Here is a 19808-nt window from a genome sequence, read left to right as displayed (position 1 = left end):
GCGTACAAAAACCACAGCAAACTGACCTGCAGTGCAGATTTGGAGTCTGCATCATGTCCGTTCGCGCTGCGGTTCTCCCGAGCAGATTACACTCTTTGCAGTGGACAGGGTGAATCTTCCAGCTTTTCCGCGTTTTCCAGTGGAACTGCAAAAACCGATACCGGCTTTTCCGCAAAACATATCCTAACGATCGTTCCCCTCACAATTGTTGGAAAGTAAGAGGCCCCTTTCACACAAGCGAGTTCCACACTCTGGACTCCCAGCGTGAGTATGCGGCAGCTCCCGTCCTGACCTCCCAGCACTGATTTATGATGCTATGTAACCCTTAGAGGTCTGGAATGTGAATAAGGCCTCATGCACACGACCGTTGTTGTGTTCCGTTCCGCAAAATGGGGTTCCGTGATCCGTTTCCGTTACATAAAATATCATTAATATCGTAAAACCCCTTTAAGACAATATCGTGTATTCAGTGGATAGGGAATGTGTCTGATCTGCGGGGGTCCAGCACTGATCTCTAGATCACTCTGCGGCCCTCGGTGTTCTCTAGATCTGTGTGTCCTCCGCGTTATCCGACTCTGTGGGACTGTCGGAGACAGCTGAGTACAATCGCTTGGCTGTCTATGGCAGCCCTATAGAGCTGGATGGAGTGGCACAGCACACGCGTGACCGTCTCTCCATTCACACAGGGAAGCCTGGCCTTTATTCTCATGAAGGGCAGAGGCCCCAGTTGGACCCCCAGCTTTCAGACACTTATCCCCCATCCTGTATATAGGGAATAAGTTGTCTTAGGCCCCTTTCACACGAGCGTGACGGATTCGGTCCGGATGCGTTCAGTTAAAAACGCACGATTTTGCTCTCAAAATAAGTCAGTTTTGTCTGCGATTGCGTTCAGTTGTTCCGGGTTTTTTTTCTGCGCAGGTGAAATGCGCATTGATGCGTTTTTCACGCACGTGATAAAAAAACGGAAGGTTTACAAACAACGTCTCTTAGCAACCATCAGTGAAAAATGCATCGCATCCTCACATGCTTGCGGATGCGAGATGCGATGCGTTTTTCACGCAGCCCCATTCACTTCTATGGGGCCAGCGTTGCGTGAATAACTCAGAATATAGAACATGCTGCGATTTTCACGCAAACGCACAAGTGATGCGTAAAAAACAACACTCATGTACACAGACCCATTGAAACGAATGGGTCCGGATTCAATGTGTTCGCATCATGCATTGCACCCACGCGGAAAACTCGCTTGTCTGAAAGGGGCCTTAATGGCATTACTCCTTTAACCACTTCATGGGCAATTACTGTAAAGCAATCATAGTGAAAACACGTGCACTTTTTACAGTGTATTTTTTTAACCGCAACTCCACCGGCAAAGTATTGTCTCTGCCTGTGCGTTCTTCAGTATCGCTGCTTTCAGCCACACTCCCCTAGTGAGTAGTCAGGTTTCCTGGCACCTATGTAAGGGCTCATGCACACGGCAGTAGTCGTTTTTGCAGTCCGCAAAACACTGATACCGGCCGCGTGCGTTCCGCATTTTACGGAACAGAGAGTCCTGCCCTCTGTAGAACCTTCCTATCATTGTCTATAAAGTGGACAAGAGTAGGACATGTTCTATTGCCTTGTGGATGCCACAGAAAGGACACACACTGTGTGCTATTCAGGTAATGATCAGCCGGCACTCTGTTCAGGAAGCGTGGTGCACGTGTCCGAGATAACGATCCCACATGTATTGGAAGAAAAGACCGGCACTCACTTAGTCTTCTGCGAATTGAATATTTTAATCGTCACATATAATGCAAGTCTGTGACCCTCGTTTCGGCTCACAATACGAGCCTTTTGCAAACAGATATGGCATATCTGTCTAAGAAAGGCTCGTATTGTGAGCCGAAACGCGCGGCACAGAATTGCATTATATGTGACGATTAAAATATTCAATTCGCAGAAGACTAAGTGAGTGCCGGTCTTCTCTTCCAACACACAGTGTGCTGTCTGCATCTTTTGTGGCCCCATTGAAGTGAATGGGTCGACATCCGATCCACAGAAAATGCAGATCGGATGCGTGCAAAAAACACGGTTGTGTGCATGAGCCCTAAATGAGTATGGTGGCATGGACATAACTAAACCGGGTTTATCCCTGAGACACCTGATACTGCAAGAGAGAGGCTGAGGAACCCTTTACCCCTAATCAGCGTCATACTTGGAATGCGGAGCCTTTCTTTAATGTAACTACATACAGTATGGGATTGTGTTGTCAGTACGGCCTCATGCATTTACTGTATGCACATTTCTGTCCCACCTAGCATCTACTGACTATCCGATTTATGCTACGTAGTACCCCAAATTCCACTCATTAATAAGAAGCATCCAGAGGTTTCATGTCCAAGCTTCTTTAAGTTACATTGGTTCATAAATTTTTCATCGATGTGCGCCCTCTTACAGTATGTCCACACGTACTGCCACTGGGAAACTGCATGTGGCAGATCTGCAGTATTTTACAATACCAGCAAAGAGCATTGCATTTTAAGAGATTTTGGACAAATCTGCAGCAGGAGTTGTGGCGCACTTTGTGGTCACTAATCTAAGTGTTTGTTAGTTTCTGTGCACACTCCTCAAAGGGGTTTTGTGAGAATCTTAACTGATGACCTATCCTCCGGATAGATCAGTATCTGATCGGTGGAGACACCCTCCGATAAGCTTGTATGGCAGCGCTCCTGTGAGCTCCGCGGCTTTCTCTCTGCCTTTCCTAGGCCAGTGGCGACATGTTCATCGGTTACGTGGCCTAGGAGCAGTTCACCCCCCTTCAAGTGAATGGGGATGAGCGTGATACCAAGCACAGCCGCTATACAGTGTACGGCGCTGTGCTTGGTGAGCTGGGAGAAGGCAGTGACGCTCACAAGAGCGCTGGTGTCTTCTCAAACGGCTGATTGGTGGGGGTCCCGGGTTTCGGACCTCCACTGATCAGATACTGATGACCTATCAAGAGAATAGGTCATCAGTTAAGATTCTAACAAAACCCCTTTGAGTAGTGTATACAGAAACTTACACTTAGATTTGTGACCACAAAGTGCGCCACAACTCCTGCTGCAGAGGATAGATCATCAGTGTAAAACTCCCAGAAAACCCTTTAAACATTAAAATTCCGACACCAAGAAAGACAGTCCTTAAGGTTATGCAAATTGAGGAAGTAGCATTTATCATTAAGATCTGCAAATGGCCAAATTTTCAAGCACCTAGCTCCAATCTATGGCACGTAGGAGGGGCATAAAAGCCAAATTGAAAGCGTAATTTTTTTAGCCCCATGAAACCTCAAATATCGCATTAAGTCAGTGGGATGATTGTGCGATGCCTCTTCGTCGACATGATAGTTATCACCACTTGTCACAAAATCATTGAAGTGAGAGACCTTGGTTATCGCTCCGGCAGATCGCTAGGCACCCAGGCCGAGATCTCAGCACTGTTCAGAGTTGAGTGTCCTGGTGGTTGGGAGAACGATGGAGTGACAGCAAGAAGTGCAAAGAGGTAACCTCTGCACGGATGGAGGTGGGTAGTGATCCATTCTGTACTGCAAGTGAAATTGGACATCACATCCCAAGCCTAGGGTGGCAAACAGTGTCTACATAAACCATCAGAAGGTGTTGGCATGACACTGGGCCACACGCCAGATATCCAGCTACAGGTATTCCATTGACCTCACAGCTCTAAGAGGCTATCATGGTGCACAGCAAGACGGCAGTGGAGGTTGGAATGGAGGTTTGTCTTCTTCTGCGACGAGTCCAGCTTTTGTCTCAGATGCAACGATAGCCAGAGATCGGTCTGGAGACCACGTGAGCAACGCCATAAAGAGGACTTTACACGTCATACTGGTTCTACCCCTGATATTATGGCGTGGGGTGGCATTATGTACAGTACCCAGACACCGCTAGAGCACTAACAACTCGGCTTTAGATTGATTTGGTCAATGAACTAACGGTAAACCCATTTCTCCAAAGTGTCCCTCAGGACAATGCCTGGCCGCATGTTGATCGTGCCACTGTGAGCAGCCTGCTTCCATGGTCTGCAGCATCTCCAGACTTGTCTCCCATCGAGCACATCATTGGTTAGCAATTGCAAAGAGAGCTGCCAGCAGCGGATCTTGATGATCTGTGTGCCCAAGTGCATTTTTCGTGGCAGAACATTCCTCGGACAATCATTAATAACCTCAATAGCTTGCCAAGTGCATGTGGTGCTCATACCCTATACTGAACAAATCGAGATGTTTTAAAAAAAAAAATCCTTTTTTTTTTTTTTTTTTATCATTTACACATAATTACCATGTCTAATGCTCCTGTGATTTCCATAATTCCACGACTTTTTCTTCTTGGTGCCGCAATTTCAATATTGAGGAGTGTATTGTGGCATCTTATTTAAAAAAAATTAATCTTTCTCTTTAATTTCCACCTAAGTGCCATCCTCTGAAAAGCGGAGGCCTCCTGGCTTCATGTCTTTGATGTCATCTGTCTGACCTTCTTCTCTCAAGTCTCAGTGTAGATTGTAAGCTCTCAGGATCGGAGCCTTTTCACTCTTTGTTTCATGAGGAGCAGCATCTGTTCACCGGGAACTGCTGCATCAAACACCGGCCCTTTATAAATTCTGTATGATAATGATAATAGGTCGGAGTCTCCCGGGCATTGTGGTGCAGCGCTACAGCTCCCACAGTCATCGCGCAGCTGCAGGAGGCGTCAGTACGAGGCGCTGTATCTGAATGTCTTCCTATGTATCCTGTCATATATATTCATTACTGTTTCTGCAGCGCTCAGACCTGTGCTCCACAAGCCTTTGATTCTGCATTAAAGAGAAGCACCTGGGTGGAGTGTAGAAAACGACCAGAGGAAAATCAGGTAATATCCTGCTGGATGTGTGAACTTGAATATCGAGGAGGGTGGGCATCACAGTCTTCCTGCATCTGTAGTTCTCACCCTGCTCCTTCCACTATTCTTTGAGGACCTGACATGTCTATTTCACTAAATACTTGGATTTGCTGTGAAAAAACAATTCTGGAGCATTTTCTCTTATAACTGTGTTGTGTCATTCCTCTGTTATTCCTCCTAGAAATGTATAAATAAATTGACAGCTGGGTGTTACCAGTTAGGAGGTGTCCCTGCGCAGTTTGACCCTGCCCAATCAGTGCTGATCAGACTGTGCAGGGATGCACCCCTCTGACGATGGGGGAATAACATACAAACAGCATAATGCAGAGTTGTGAGAAAAGATCTTGAGAAACCGATTTTCTTTCGATGGGGAATACAAGTATTTACTAGACCCCCATACAAGCTGCAGGTGAGCCATGTGGCCGAAAATGTGTGATGCAATGTTTTCTGCACGTTTCCAATGAAAGCAAATGTTGTATAACTGATGCACCAATATCTACTATTCAGCCCTACACAGTCAAGTCCCATTATTCTGAGCACTTCCTACTTTCTGTGTCGGCAGCGTGTAGCTCATGAAGGAAGTCACGTGTGCTGAGCGGGCTTGGTGGGTATATAAGGTGGGATAGGCTGTCTGCAAACATATCCCTCGGTGGGTATATAAGGAGTGTGATAGGCTGTCTGCACACATATCCCTCGTGGATATATACAGTGTGTGATAGGCTGTCTGCACACATATCACTCTGTGGGTATATAAGGTGTGATAGACTATCTACACACATATCCCTCTGTGGGTATATAAGTGGGGATAGGCTGTCTGCCCACATATCCCTCGGTGGATATATTAGGCGTGTGATAGGCTGTCTGCACACATATCCTTCGGTAGGTATATAAGGTGTAATAGACTGTCTGCACACATATCCCTCTGTGGGTATATAAGTGGGGATAGGCTGTCTGCACACATATCCCTCAGTGGGTATATAAGGTGTGATAGGCTGTCTGCACACATATCCCTCGGTAGGTACAGTACAGACCAAAAGTTTGGACACACCTTCTCATTCAAAGAGTTTTCTTTATTTTCATGACTATGAAAATTGTACATTCACACTGAAGGCATCAAAACTATGAATTAACACATGTGGAATTATATACATAACAAAAAAGTGTGAAACAACTGAAAATATGTCATATTCTAGGTTCTTCAAAGTAGCCACCTTTTGCTTTGATTACTGCTTTGCACACTCTTGGCATTATCTTGATGAGCTTCAAGAGGTAGTCACCTGAAATAGTCTTCCAACAGTCTTGAAGGAGTTCCCAGAGATGCTTAGCACTTGTTGGCCCTTTTGCCTTCACTCTGCGGTCCAGCTCACCCCAAACCATCTCGATTGGGTTCAGGTTCGGTGACTGTGAAGGCCAGGTCATCTGGCGCAGCACCCCATCACTCTCCTTCATGGTCAAATAGCCCTTACACAGCCTGGAGGTGTGTTTGAGGTCATTGTCCTGTTGAAAAATAAATGATGGTCCAACTAAACGCAAACCGGATGGAATAGCATGCCGCTGCAAGATGCTGTGGTAGCCATGCTGGTTCAGTATGCCTTCAATTTTGAATAAATCCCCAACAGTGTCACCAGCAAAGCCCCCCCACACCATCACACCTCCTCCTCCATGCTTCACGGTGGGAACCAGGCATGTAGAGTCCATCCGTTCACCTTTTCTGCGTCGCACAAAGACACGGTGGTTGGAACCAAAGATCTCAAATTTGGACTCATCAGACCAAAGCACAGATTTCCACTGGTCTAATGTCCATTCCTTGTGTTCTTTAGCCCAAACAAGTCTCTTCTGCTTGTTGCCTGTTCTTAGCAGTGGTTTCCTAGCAGATATTCTACCATGAAGGCCTGATTCACACAGTCTCCTCTTAACAGTTGTTCTAGAGATGTGTCGGCTGCTAGAACTCTGTGTGGCATTGACCTGGTCTCTAATCTGAGCTGCTGTTAACCTGCGATTTCTGAGGCTGGTGACTCGGATGAACTTATCCTCCGCAGCAGAGGTGACTCTTGGTCTTCCTTTCCTGGGGCGGTCCGCATGTGAGCCAGTTTCTTTGTAGCGCTTGATGGTTTTTGTGACTGCACTTGGGGACACTTTCAAAGTTTTCCCAATTTTTCGGACTGACTGACCTTCATTTCTTAAAGTAATGATGGCCACTCGTTTTTCTTTACTTAGCTGCTTTTTTCTTGCCATAATACAAATTCTAACAGTCTATTCAGTAGGACTATCAGCTGTGTATCCACCTGACTTCTCCACAACGCAACTGATGGTCCCAACCCCATTTATAAGGCAAGAAATCCCACTTATTAAACCTGACAGGGCACACCTGTGAAGTGAAAACCATTTCAGGGGACTACCTCTTGAAGCTCATCAAGAGAATGCCAAGAGTGTGCAAAGCAGTAATCAAAGCAAAAGGTGGCTACTTTGAAGAACCTAGAATATGACATATTTTCAGTTGTTTCACACTTTTTTGTTATGTATATAATTCCACATGTGTTAATTCATAGTTTTGATGCCTTCAGTGTGAATCTACAATTTTCATAGTCATGAAAATAAAGAAAACTCTTTGAATGAGAAGGTGTGTCCAAACTTTTGGTCTGTACTGTATATAAGGTGTGATAGACTATCTGCACACATATCCCTCTGTGGGTATATAAGTGGGGATAGGCTGTCTGCCCACATATCCCTCGGTGGGTATATAAGGTATGATAGGCTGTCTGCACACATATCCCTCGGGTATATAAGGTGTGCGATAGGCTGTCTGCACACATATCCCTCGGTGGGTATATAAGGTATGATAGGCTGTCTGCACACATATCCCTTGGGTATATAAGGTATGTGATAGGCTGTCTGCACACATATCCCTCGGGTATATAAGGTATGTGATAGGCTGTCTGCACACATATCCCTCGGGTATATAAGGTATGTGATAGGCTGTCTGCACACATATCCCTCGGTGGGTATATAAGGTATGATAGGCTGTCTGCACACATATCCCTCGGTACTGTCATGGGTAAAAGGGGTTGCAGGAAGGGATGATTATTAGCTTTCAGGCCAAGGGTGGCAGTGTTTCTGAAGCTGCGCAGTTTGTGTTATTTTTATTTTTTTTCTGTACATATCATTGTTTGTGCAATTATTCATTTCCCCCACTCACATGTTTCCATTGCCTCCGTACACTATTGGATGGGTTGTCTGCAAAGGACGATTTTTAGGTCGCTATAAAAGATGCTTCAATGACAACAAGCGAATTATCGTTCGTTGTTCCATTACTGGACAGTTTCCCAATGGGCAGTGACTGGTAACAATCATTCGGAAGATTAGGGCCTAGTGTAAATAGGCCTTTAAGGACAAATGCACACGGTAGGTAATATGTGTGGATTTTCATGCAGAAAATCTGCAGTAAAATATACATCACCAGCTAAGAAGATGAGAATTTTAATCATGAGGTTCCATAATAAAACTTAGAATGGGGTCATATTAAAGGCACCATACACTTTACCACTGGGTGGAAATGGGTACCCTTAGGGTATGTTCATATATGCGGCAGTGGCTCCGGCAGGTAGATCTGGAAGAGAGCAGTCTGCCGGAATCGCCAAACTCGCCATTGCCTGATTCTACAGTTCAACGCCGGATGCCCATTGATTATAATGCCGTCCTGCAGTGATCCAGCCTCTTTCTGGAATAAATTCCGGGTTTCAGATGGACACATACCGTACAGCCAGGATTTATACAGGAACAGGTTACCGGAACGTACCCTTAGTTGCTATGCCTGTTACCATATTAGTTGTGCCCATGGCCGTGTGCATGCATCCTGACTCTAAAACTTTATATCAAACTACTTGCAAATCTGTCATTTTCTCCTGATTACTCAACATTTCTGTGTCCCCAAAAAAGCAACCATGTGTTTTGTAATATTCTCTGAGTTTTGTAGAAATATAAATAATAAAAAAAAAATATCACGTCCCTGGGTGGGCTTGAACCACCAACCTTTCGGTTAACAGCCGAACGCGCTAACCGATTGCGCCACAGAGACCTGGTGTAATATAGTTAGTATAGTAAGAGACTATGACCACAGTATAGTAGGGCAGCGGTAATCACACTGACAATTCAGTCTATGATGGTGTTAAAGGGGTTGTCAGATTTTTTTATTTGCAAAGTGCAGGAACCTGTATAAAGCGAAGAAAAACATTACACCCTTAGAATGTCGCAGCGGTCCTGGTCTCCGCCGGTTCTGCAGTGATAACACCACGTTCATTGTTCAGGTGACCACTGCAGCCAATCACTGGCCTCAGCAGTTTTTTCCCGTTCATGCAGGGACCCTGCACATTGCAAATTTTAAAAAATTCTCAGTTAAGCCCTTTCACTGAGACAAGTTTCCTTCATATAGTGCTCTATAGTTCCCGTTGAGAACCAGCAGTTAGGACCGCAGGAAAGTGCGTCATGTGACCTTGTTTGGCTCTCATGAATGGCTGAGAGGGTCTTATGTAACAAGTTAACCAGCCCCCTGATCTGCATTTTGGGAGGCTGTTTGTTGATTGCAGTTGAATCCTCCAGTCTGTACCTTGCATGGCAGGGGAGTTCCAACAACAGCTGAGCAAGTGTGCATGCTGGGAGTTGTAGTTTTGCAACAGCTTGAGTGCCGAAGGTTGCTGATCCCTGTTGTATGGTATAGTTTAATAAATGCAAAGAGCTTGGTCCAGGGGACTGGTTCTGCTTCAGCATCTAAGACCCACTTCCCCCCCCCAAAAGATGGTAGGAAAATGGCAGTGCGTCTTATAAAGCGAATACTAATGAACGCTTCCACTGTGTCCTGACTGCGTATAGTGTCAGGTCACAGCGCGGCATAGTGCCTGGAAGGAGACCAGGGAGCGGTGAATACAGGAAGAGCTTGCCGTCCAGAGAAAGAGAGGGAAGTTCATTTATTTATTTTATATCTGATCTGAGGTCTGATGAGGATTGGGGGGGTATGATCTGAGGTCTGATGAGGATTGGGGGAATCTGATCTGAGGTCTGATAAAGATTGGGGGGGGGTATGATTGGGTGGTCTGAGGATTAGGGGGATCTGATCTGAAGTCTGATGAAGATTGCGGGTCTGATCTGAGATCTGATGAAAAATGCGTCTTATAAAGTGAAAAATATAGTCTATATTAAAGGGGTTTTCCAACCCCCAAGGTAAAAATCAACTAAGGCCCTAAATGCATTTAGCATTAAAAAAAAGCCACTGACCTGATCATTGGCGCTCCATTGCACCACTTAGGGGCCCGGACCAGAAGTATGTTGTGCCATATGCTGTCATGTGTGCTGATGCAGCCATTTACTGGTCTCAGCTGCAACGTACCCCCAAATGGCATGTGACCACTGAGGCCAGTAAATGGCTGCAGCAGTGCATTTGATGATGAATGTGACATCATCACAGCTCGCCAAACGGTGGCCTTCGCAGTGACGTGTGCTGGAACGGCATGTGACCGCTTAGGCTCATTGGTCACATGTCATTACTGCACATCGCCGCTGAGGCCATTGATTGGCCACCTGCAGTGACTTGCATGTAGATGGCTCATCACACTTCCAGCCTGGCAGGGACAGGGACTTTGTAGACTCCGACACAGTGTGTAGTGTTTTATTTACAGCCTATCCACCCCTGAAATGTCTTCAATCTTGGACAACTTTGTTTTGCGTTTTTTTGTTTTATGTCCATTTTCTTCTCTGGTAGCGCCCCCTGCTGTTTCACCTGGTGGACTAGCGTACTCAGTAGCTCACCTGCTTTCCTGCTCCTCTCAGTGCCGATGTAGTGATCTCATAGTGAAGCAGGTAAAGCTGCCCGGGCACCTTTCATATAGAAATAGATATCTATATCTCTCTCTAGACAGCGGAGGAGGACACCGCATAGCATAGTGCTAGGGGTGTGCCCAATGCCTGTATAGTGGGCCCGCAATATATGGGCACTGGCCGTGTGCACTCCATATCATGGATGTGGACCCATTGACTTGAATTGGTCTGCAAACCTCAAGATACGGAGCAGTGCGGAGTGGGAACGGAAGCGCTTACGTGGGATTTTGGCTCGGGCCTCCGTACTCTAAAAAATAGAACGTCCTCAATTCTTTTGCGGTGCGGACCATCTCTTGCGGATCGCGGAGTTAGTGGGTCCGCATCTGCAAACATATATTAAGATGGGAGAATCGTTCTAATGCTCATCAGGATTTTTGAACCTCTGATGGCTTGAAATATGGTGGTGTGTGGATGCCCCTTAAAATGTCCCTCCAATGTTGGCCTCATGTTCAGATTGGGGGTGGGGGACGCCAGCTGCACACTGGGTGGTGCAGTTCTTGAGGCAACCTAGGACACCAAGCAAGTATTGTGGACAGTAAAGGTGACCATACTACCTATAGATAACTGTCGGCCAAATACTCATTTATCCTGATCCCCCTCACACACACGCACGCTCGGCCAAGTGTGCATGATGTGCCAGATATCTCCGACAGTGGCTTATCTCCCTCGAGAACAGCATTTGGTATGTTGAAATACAGTACACCCCTCCTTAAAATTGGCAAGTTTAGACGACATTCGTCTGATATGAGATACCCGTCTGCTGTACTATAAGCTTCAGATGGGCTTTGCTGTGCTACCTGGTCCTTGTTGTGGCCCTCTCCACTGGTGGGAGTCCGTGAAAATATGCTCCGGTGGACGCCGCGCTATCAATCAGTAACCGTATTCACACCCCCAATAAAAAAAAAAAAAGTAGCTGCACCTTTAAATCCTGCAGACGGCTTCTCTCGTTGCGATTCAGACCTGTCATACAGAGAAGGGGGCGAGGTGCATGCGGAGACTGAATGAAGCATATTTTACAGCACTGAGTGGCCTGTGGTGGTACGCATAGCGACATCGCACCCCGATTCTTTTCGTAGCTTTACATATAACAGTCTCCTGGTTGTACCCGCTGCCGCCGCCGCCATGTCTTCTGCTGAAATCACCGCGCAGCCCCGACATTAAATATCTGATGGATAAACCCGTAAAAGACAACAGGGGGTCATTTATCAAAGATCGTCTCTTTATAGCCCCTGCACTGCTGGAGGCAGCGCCTAATTTATGGCGAGGAGCGGGCCGTCGCAAAACTGGGTCTTGCAACTTTTTCTTTTTACTTCCAAAACTGGCGTAGGCTTCTTAAAGGGGTTGTCTGAGTTATATAAAAACTTGGGCAACCCCTTTAAATGTCCCAAAATAACAAATGGATACTCGCCTGTTTTTTTTTTCAAGCACTGCACTCCGTTCCTCTCACTGCTGACACCATTTTCTTGGCTGCAGCAGCAGCAGCGACGTTCCGTGCACAAGTCGCCACTGCAGCCAATCGTTGGCCTCAACCGTTCGCGGGATGTCTCTGCTGAGGCCAGTGATTGGCTGCAGCAGTGACTTGTGCATGGAACGTCACCGCTGCAGCCAGAAAAACAAAGAGTAGCGGTGCAGAGTATCCATTAATTATTTTAGGCCATTGGAGTTTTTACATAACTTGGACAACCCCTCTAATAATAATAATAGATGGTAAACTTGTAGACCTGCATAGATCACAGTGAGAGTCACCCCCAGCATAGATCATGTCGTGCTGCCTGGAACTGTAAGGGGTGTGGCAAAAATCGGAGAGGTCACAAGCTTTTTTAGGGTGCCTTAGAAAACAGCAAATCTTCCTAGCCAATGTGCAATTCAGGACTCTAGAAAAGCTGGGTGACAGGAGCTGAAATGATGATTCATCCAGCTTTTCCACACGAGGGTGGCTCCAGGGTTTCCATTACTGAGCGGCTCCCTGGTATTGGGGGACCCTGTTCCTCCCCAGACTCTGAGGCTTCCTGTTTGCCTCTCCTCCCCTCCTCCAGGCATGTCTCTGCCTCGATCACACGCAGCCCTGTCCTCACGAGTGTGAGCTCCGCTCATAACATCAGCACATCCGCCTCCTGACAGACGCCGAGGACGGCGATCATCTGCTTGGCTGCTTCAAGATTAGGCACCAAATGATCATCTGGGAGATAAATATAGAGAAAATGTGCGCAGATTCCCCCCGTTAAAGAGCCTTTTCCCCCCAAAAAAAATCCTGAACGCACCGCTGAACATAAGGCTTTGAGTTTCCCTGTTCTGCTGAGTTTCTGTAAATTACATTCAGCCATTTGCTACTCGTATGTGTTTCTGGGAAAGCTGGGTGACGGTCATTATGGCGGCCCTTACTGCTCCCGTAATGGATATCACCCAGCTTTTCTAGAGTCCTGAGGGGCAGCTCCACCAACTGTGTAGAAAGACTTTCCCTATTTTCTATACTGGGAAACCTGAGTGACAACCTGTGTGACGCCCGTACTTGTTGTCACCCAGCTTTGCTAGAAACAGATAGATGGATCCAAGTCAAATCTACCTGATTACACACTACATCTCCCCTGCCGTACAGCTGTACCTACCTGCTCCCTGCCAGATGGTGTCACGTGCGATACTGCAGCCGATTGGCCTCAGTGGTGACATGTCACTGCTGGGTCATGTACCGCCAGGGGGCACATCACTGCGGAGGCTTCTGCCGCGCCCATGACCCATCTTTCCATAAAGTTTGCAGGCGGGGACTGGAAGTCCGGTAAAGACAGTCTGGGAGCCCCACAGGAGCGGCAGGGAGCGGTTACGTATCGCTCTCCTCACTGGTTGGAGGCAATTTGAAAAAATAAATAAATCGTGGAAACCCCTTTAAGGTGGGTCTTAAAGGTGTTGTCCCCATTAAGACAATTTACTCTCTATGCACAGAATTAGGGATAAGCGTCTGATTGGCGGGGCCTGACCACTGGGACCCCTGCTGATCACAAGGAACAAGGCCCAGTGCTCCTTGTGTGAATGGAGCGGTGAGCATGCATGTGTGTGCTGGAGAAAGCGGAGTAGATGCGCCGGCTGAATGGAGAGGTCATGCACATGCATGCCCCGGCCCCCGTTCTCATCATTGTCAGGGGCCCCAGTAGTCGGAACCCTGCTGATCAGACGCTTATCCTCTAACCTGCTTACGATCAGATCACAGCTAGTCCTCCCGAGTCCCTGGTAACACATGCATGCTCGGCTGAATGGAGAGGTCATGCACATGCATGCCCCGGCCCCCGTTCTCATCATTGGCAGGGGCCCCAGTAGTCGGAACCCTGCTGATCAGACGCTTATCCCTTAACCTCCTTACGATCAGATCACAGCTAGTCCTCCTGAGTCCCTGGTAACACATGCATGCTCGGCTGAATGGACAGGTCATGCACATGCATGCCCTGGCCCCCGTTCTCATCATTGTCAGGGGCCCCAGTAGTCGGAACCCTGCGGATCAGACGCTTATCCTCTAACCTGCTTACGATCAGATCACAGCTAGTCCTCCCGAGTCCTTGGTAACACATGCATGCTCGGCTGAATGGAGAGGCTATGCACATGCATGCCCCGGCCCCCGTTCTTATAATTGTCAGGGGCCCCAGCAGTCGGAACCCTGCTGATCAGACGCTTATCCTCTAACCTCCTTACGATCATATCACAGCTAGTCCTCACGAGTCCCTGGTAACACATGCATGCTCGGCTGAATGGAGAGGTCATGCACATGCATGCCACGGCCCCCGTTCTTATAATTGTCAGGGGCCCCAGCAGTCGGAACCCTGCTGATCAGACGCCTATCCCCTAATCTCCTTACGATCAGATCACAGCTAGTCCTCCCGAGTCCCTGGTAACACATGCATGCTCGGCTGAATGGAGAGGTCATGCACATGCATGCCCCGGCCCCCATTCTCATAATTGTCAGGGGCCCCAGTAGTCGGAACCCTGCTGATTAGACGCTTATCCCCTAACCTCCTTACGATCAGATCGCAGCTAGTCCTCCCGAGTCCCTGGTAACACATGCATGCTCGGCTGAATGGAGAGGTCATGCACATGCATGCCCCGGCCCCTGTTCTCATAATTGTCAGGGGCCCCAGTAGTCAGAACCCTGCTGATCAGACGCCTATCCCCTAATCTCCTTACGATCAGATCACAGCTAGTCCTCCCGAGTCCCTGGTAACACACACATGCATGCTCGGCTGAATGGAGAGGTCATGCACATGCATGCCCCGGCCCCTGTTCTCATAATTGTCAGGGGCCCCAGTAGTCGGAACCCTGCTGATCAGACGCTTATCCCCTAACCTCCTTACGATCAGATCACAGCTAGTCCTCCCGAGTCCCTGGTAACACATGCATGCTCAGCTGAATGGAGAGGCTATGCCCATGCATGCCCTGGCCCCCGTTCTCATTATTGTCAGGGGCCCCAGTAGCCGGAACCCTGCTGATCAGACGCTTATCCCCTAACCTCCTTATGATCAGATCACAGCTAGTCCTCCCGAGTCCCTGGTAACACAAACATGCATGCTCGGCTGAATGGAGAGGTCATGCACATGCATGCCCCGGCCCCCCATTCTCATAATTGGTAGGGGCAACAGTAGTCGGAACCCTGCGGATCAGACGCTTATCCCCTAACCTCCTTACGATCAGATCACAGCTAGTCCTCCCAAGTCCCTGGTAACACATGCATGCTCGGCTGAATGGAGAGGTCATGCACATGCATGCCCCGGCCCCCGTTCTCATAATTGGCAGGAGCCCCAGTAGTCGGAACCCTGCTGATCAGACGCTTATCCCCTAACCTCCTTACGATCAGATCACAGCTAGTCCTCCCGAGTCCCTGGTAACACATGCATGCTCGGCTGAATGGAGAGGTCATGCACATGCATGCCCTGGCCCCCATTCTCATTATTGTCAGGGGCCCCAGTAGTCAGAACCCTGCCGATCAGACGCTTATCCCCTAACCTCCTTACGATCAGATCACAGCTAGTCCTCCCGAGTCCCTGGTAACACATGCATGCTCGGCTGAATGGAGAGGTCATGCACATGCATGCCCTGGCCCCCATTCTCATTATTGTCAGGGGCCCCAGTAGTCAGAACCCTGCTGATCAGACGCTTATCCCCTAACCTCCTTACGATCAGATAACAGCTAGTCCTCCCGAGTCCCTGGTAACACATGCATGCTCGGCTGAACGTGCATGTGTTATTAATGGGGAGAGAGGAATGAGCTGCCAGATACACCCCAATACACAGAAGGGGGTCAGCCAGTCCTGCCCCAATCGTCGCGTTCAGTCAGCATTCTTCTAATGTGTACGGGCCCCTTTAGGAATGAACAGAACTGAGCCATTCAGGACTCCAGGGTGACGGTCTCTTTTGGAGCCGCGGGTTGTCCCCTTAAACCGTGAATATATGCTAATGAGCACAAGGAGTGGCGTCTCCCTTTACCTCTGTGCACCCTCACAGGCAATAGCGCGAGGTGCTATTTGCCAACCTTCGATCCCCTCCCCCGACTTCCCATGGAGAAGCGTGTCACAGGCTGTTTTCCGACCTTCTGTTCAGCAATTTGGGGGCTTGTTCAGTCTAAGCAATGATGCCCACCTGTAAAATGCACTAAATAAATGGTGCACAGAAGGTATAAGGTTGCACTTGACACATCGGTCACCGGCATTAATGTAGCTCACAGGGTACTAAAGTGTTAAAGACTGCGTAGTTGGCCCCGCGGCAAGCCTCATCCTCCCAATAACAGGAAGCGATCCGGCCGCGCGGTCCAAGGGGTCACCCTTATGGTGGGAATTAGCTTTATGGGGTTTTTTGTAACCAGGTGACGAGAGATGTAATCTTGGTTTCTTTCTCTGCTCCTCCGCCGAGTCAGCTGGAGAGGAAAGAGTTAAAAGGCCAGTCTAATGACGACGACGAGTCGGCGCGGAGGGCTGTGTTCCCGGCTTGCTCGAGTTTTTCATTGCAAGCTTGCGGTTTTAACACTTTGGTTTCCAGATCACTCAGCTTAGTGGGAAGTGTCGTTGTGTCGGTCACAATAATTTCAAGGGCAGGATCTTTTTCAAGGTTAGGAAACTGCAGTTCTCTCTTCCGCAGGGAAAATTCCTTTAATATGGCAACGGTAGGAGCAAACGATCAGATATTCTGGATGTTTGGATGATGAGAAAAATAATCCCTTAAATCTTACGGTTGATTACCTTCACCTGAGTAACAACATAGGGGATCCGCAGGGTTTTCCGAGGACCACCATGCTCCCTCCACCAATCACCTCCTCTTATCTCAGCCTCCTGTGACACGGGGGAAGATATTGGGGGTCATTTACAATGACCGGCTTTTTACGCTGGCCTTTGGTTCCCCTTTTTTGCTGCTTGAGAATGCGCCTAAGGCTACTTTCACATTAGCGTTTTTTTGGGGATCCGTCGTGGATCTGCAAAAACGCTTCCGTTACCATAATACAACGGCATGCATCCGTCATGAACGGATCCGGTTGTATTATGTCTTCTGTAGCCATGATGGATCCGTCTTGAACACCATTGAAAGTCAATTGGGGGACGGATCCGTTTTCTTTTGTGTCAGAGAAAACGGATGCGTCCCCCACGGACTTACTTTGTGTGTCAGGACGGATCTGTCTTGAACACCATTGAAAGTCAATTGGGGGACGGATGCGTTTTCTTTTGTGTCAGAGAAAACGGATGCGTCCCCCACGGACTTACTTTGTGTGTCAGGACGGATCCGTCTTCAACACCATTGAAAGTCAATGGGGGACGGATCCGTTTTCTATTGTGTCAGAGAAAACGGATGCGTCCCCCACGGACTTACTTTGTGTGTCAGGACGGATCCGTCTTCAACACCATTGAAAGTCAATGGGGGACGGATCCGTTTTCTATTGTGTCAGAGAAAACGGATGCGTCCCCCACGGACTTACTTTGTGTGTCAGGACGGATCCGTCTTGCTCCGCACCACATCGCGCAGCGTTTTTCTGTCCACGATCGGTACGCAACCAAACGGAACGGAATGCATTCTGGTGACTCCGTTTCGTTCAGTTTTGTCCCCATTGACAATGAATGGGGACAAAACGGAAGCGTTTTCTTCCGCTATTGAGATCCCGTGATGGATCTCAATAGCGGAATTGAAAAAACGCTAATGTGAAAGTAGCCTTATTTATGACGAGGCGTGCACCTAAAAGCACTATAAATTAGGCGCACCTCCGACAGTCCGTGTGCCGAGTCCACTCCCCATCTGGAGTAGCTTGTCGCTACCTGTTTGCAGGTGTAAATGGTGGTCCAATAATGGGCCAACACTCGCCCCCACCACTCCCAAGTGGCGAGCATGGCACAGAGATTCCCCTGTGACAAAATATTGTCGCACTGGCGTTTAAAAAGTCGCAAAAAAGGCAGACCCTTTATGCGCCAAGAACAGGCGTAGCACTGTTCGTAAATTACCCCCATTGAGTTTAACTGCCATCACCCCTGGCAGTGGGGTTTTGAGTAGAGTTGTGCTATAACTCCTCTTTTGTTCTTGCAGGAGATAAGTCGCCGCCAGAGGTGTCCGACAGTGACCTATTCCTCTCTCCAGGAATACACATGCATGCTCGGCCAAACCTAGTGTGCATGTGTGTGAGGGAATCATACGGGTAGTAAACAAATGGCTGCATCTGCAAATGTGCCACCCCTATCGACGGTTTAGTGGTTGAGTTGCACGTCTTTGCCCCAGATTCAAAGAGCGTGTCATGTGAGAGATTCCCTTTACGGACGGAGATTCTGATAATGACTAAAACAGCGGAACGTTTGTCTCATCGGGACTAAATCTTTATGTCTGTGCCGGGGATTAATCCACAAACTCATCATTTTATCCCTGAGGGTCGGTTACTGTTACACCGTAGGAGGGGAAAGCTCCATTTAAAGTGTCCTGTTTGGCGCTGACGCGCTTCACGGCCATCTGCCACTGTACGAGGTGAGGTGTGTACCATACATCGTCGTGTGTAGACCAGGCACACTGAACAGACGGTGACAGATAACAGATAGATGCCTGCCCCTTCTTGGGAGGTGACATTGCTGCAAGTCCCAGCGCCTCCTTCTCTTCTCAGCTGCTCTTCCTTCCCTCTCTGCGGCCTGGGGCAGCTCTCAGGATCTGCTGGGAGGAGGCTGCCCAGCGCTGAGCCCACAGCGCAGGGGGGAAAGGGAGGAGGAGGGCGAGGGAGGGGGGGGGGGGGAGTCCCTGGTGAGCGGTGCAGGTCTTTGGCAGAGGGAGTCTGAGCTGTGAAGTCAATGGCTAAGAGAGGCAGGAGAATGGTGCAAGTGACAGGCAGGGCGCCACTCTCCGTGCAAGGGGACGCAGACGGGAAAGAGAGAACAGGAGGCATGGGGCAAATAAAAACGGAGGCTCCGTACCTGGCAAGATCTACCTACTGGGACACAGGCCCCTTAGTGGTATGGCCGTGCCCCGTATTGACCGATGCCATGAGCCAAGTCTATGGTTGAAGCAGAACTCGGCACCCGTTCTATGCCATATCCACAGGATATGCCATAAATTCTTGACAGGTGCAGTTCCCACCTCTGCGATCCTCTCGTATTGGAATATTGATCCTGTCGGTCCCGGCTGGTGATTCAGGCCAGCCTCTCTCCCCCATTAAAAACAATGGAGATGTGGCCGTGCTTCTCAGATGCCATGAATGATTATGATGGGAATACACCTTTTTAAATCAATTCAATTAGTAGCTGTGTCGGAGAAAACCGGGCGATGACCAGCATGGCATCCATTACTGCGTCATCATTTGGCCTCATGCACACGACCGTATTTTGTATCCGTGTCCCATCCACATTTTTTTGCGGATTGCACGCCGGCTCGTTCATTTTTTGGGATACGCAAGATATCGAACATGTCCTATTCTTAGAATAGTCATTTCTAGTACATGAAGTGAGAAAAATGTGGATTGCACATGGACGGTGTCTGTATTTTGTGGATCCTTGGTTTGCGGACCTTAATATGGACACGGTCATGGGCACGAGGCTTTAAAGG

The 19808-nt window shown here is 48.4% G+C and overlaps 1 protein-coding gene and 1 non-coding gene across 4 annotated transcripts in view; one reads left to right on the top strand and one right to left on the bottom strand.

Moving 5' to 3' along the window:
- BCORL1 (BCL6 corepressor like 1) overlaps positions 1 to 19808 on the top strand; it is a 139552-nt gene that overhangs the window by 28455 nt on the left and 91289 nt on the right. For 2 of the 3 annotated variants that reach the window (XM_044306328.1, XM_044306324.1), the window contains exon 5: positions 4790 to 4877. The exons of the other annotated variant lie outside the window; for it this stretch is intronic. The gene's annotated coding sequence lies outside the window, so the exon portion shown is untranslated. The remainder of the gene's footprint in view (positions 1 to 4789; positions 4878 to 19808) is intronic. 3 annotated transcript variants of the gene reach the window in all.
- TRNAN-GUU lies at positions 8909 to 8982 on the bottom strand. Its single transcript has one exon. It is a non-coding gene; the product is annotated as a tRNA-Asn (tRNA).

The sequence above is a fragment of the Bufo gargarizans genome, chromosome 9, assembly GCF_014858855.1.
Source record: "Bufo gargarizans isolate SCDJY-AF-19 chromosome 9, ASM1485885v1, whole genome shotgun sequence".
NCBI classification, from domain to species: Eukaryota; Metazoa; Chordata; class Amphibia; order Anura; family Bufonidae; genus Bufo; species Bufo gargarizans.
The sequence above is the reverse complement of the archived record's forward strand: the minus strand, read 5'-3'. Positions and strand labels throughout refer to the sequence as shown.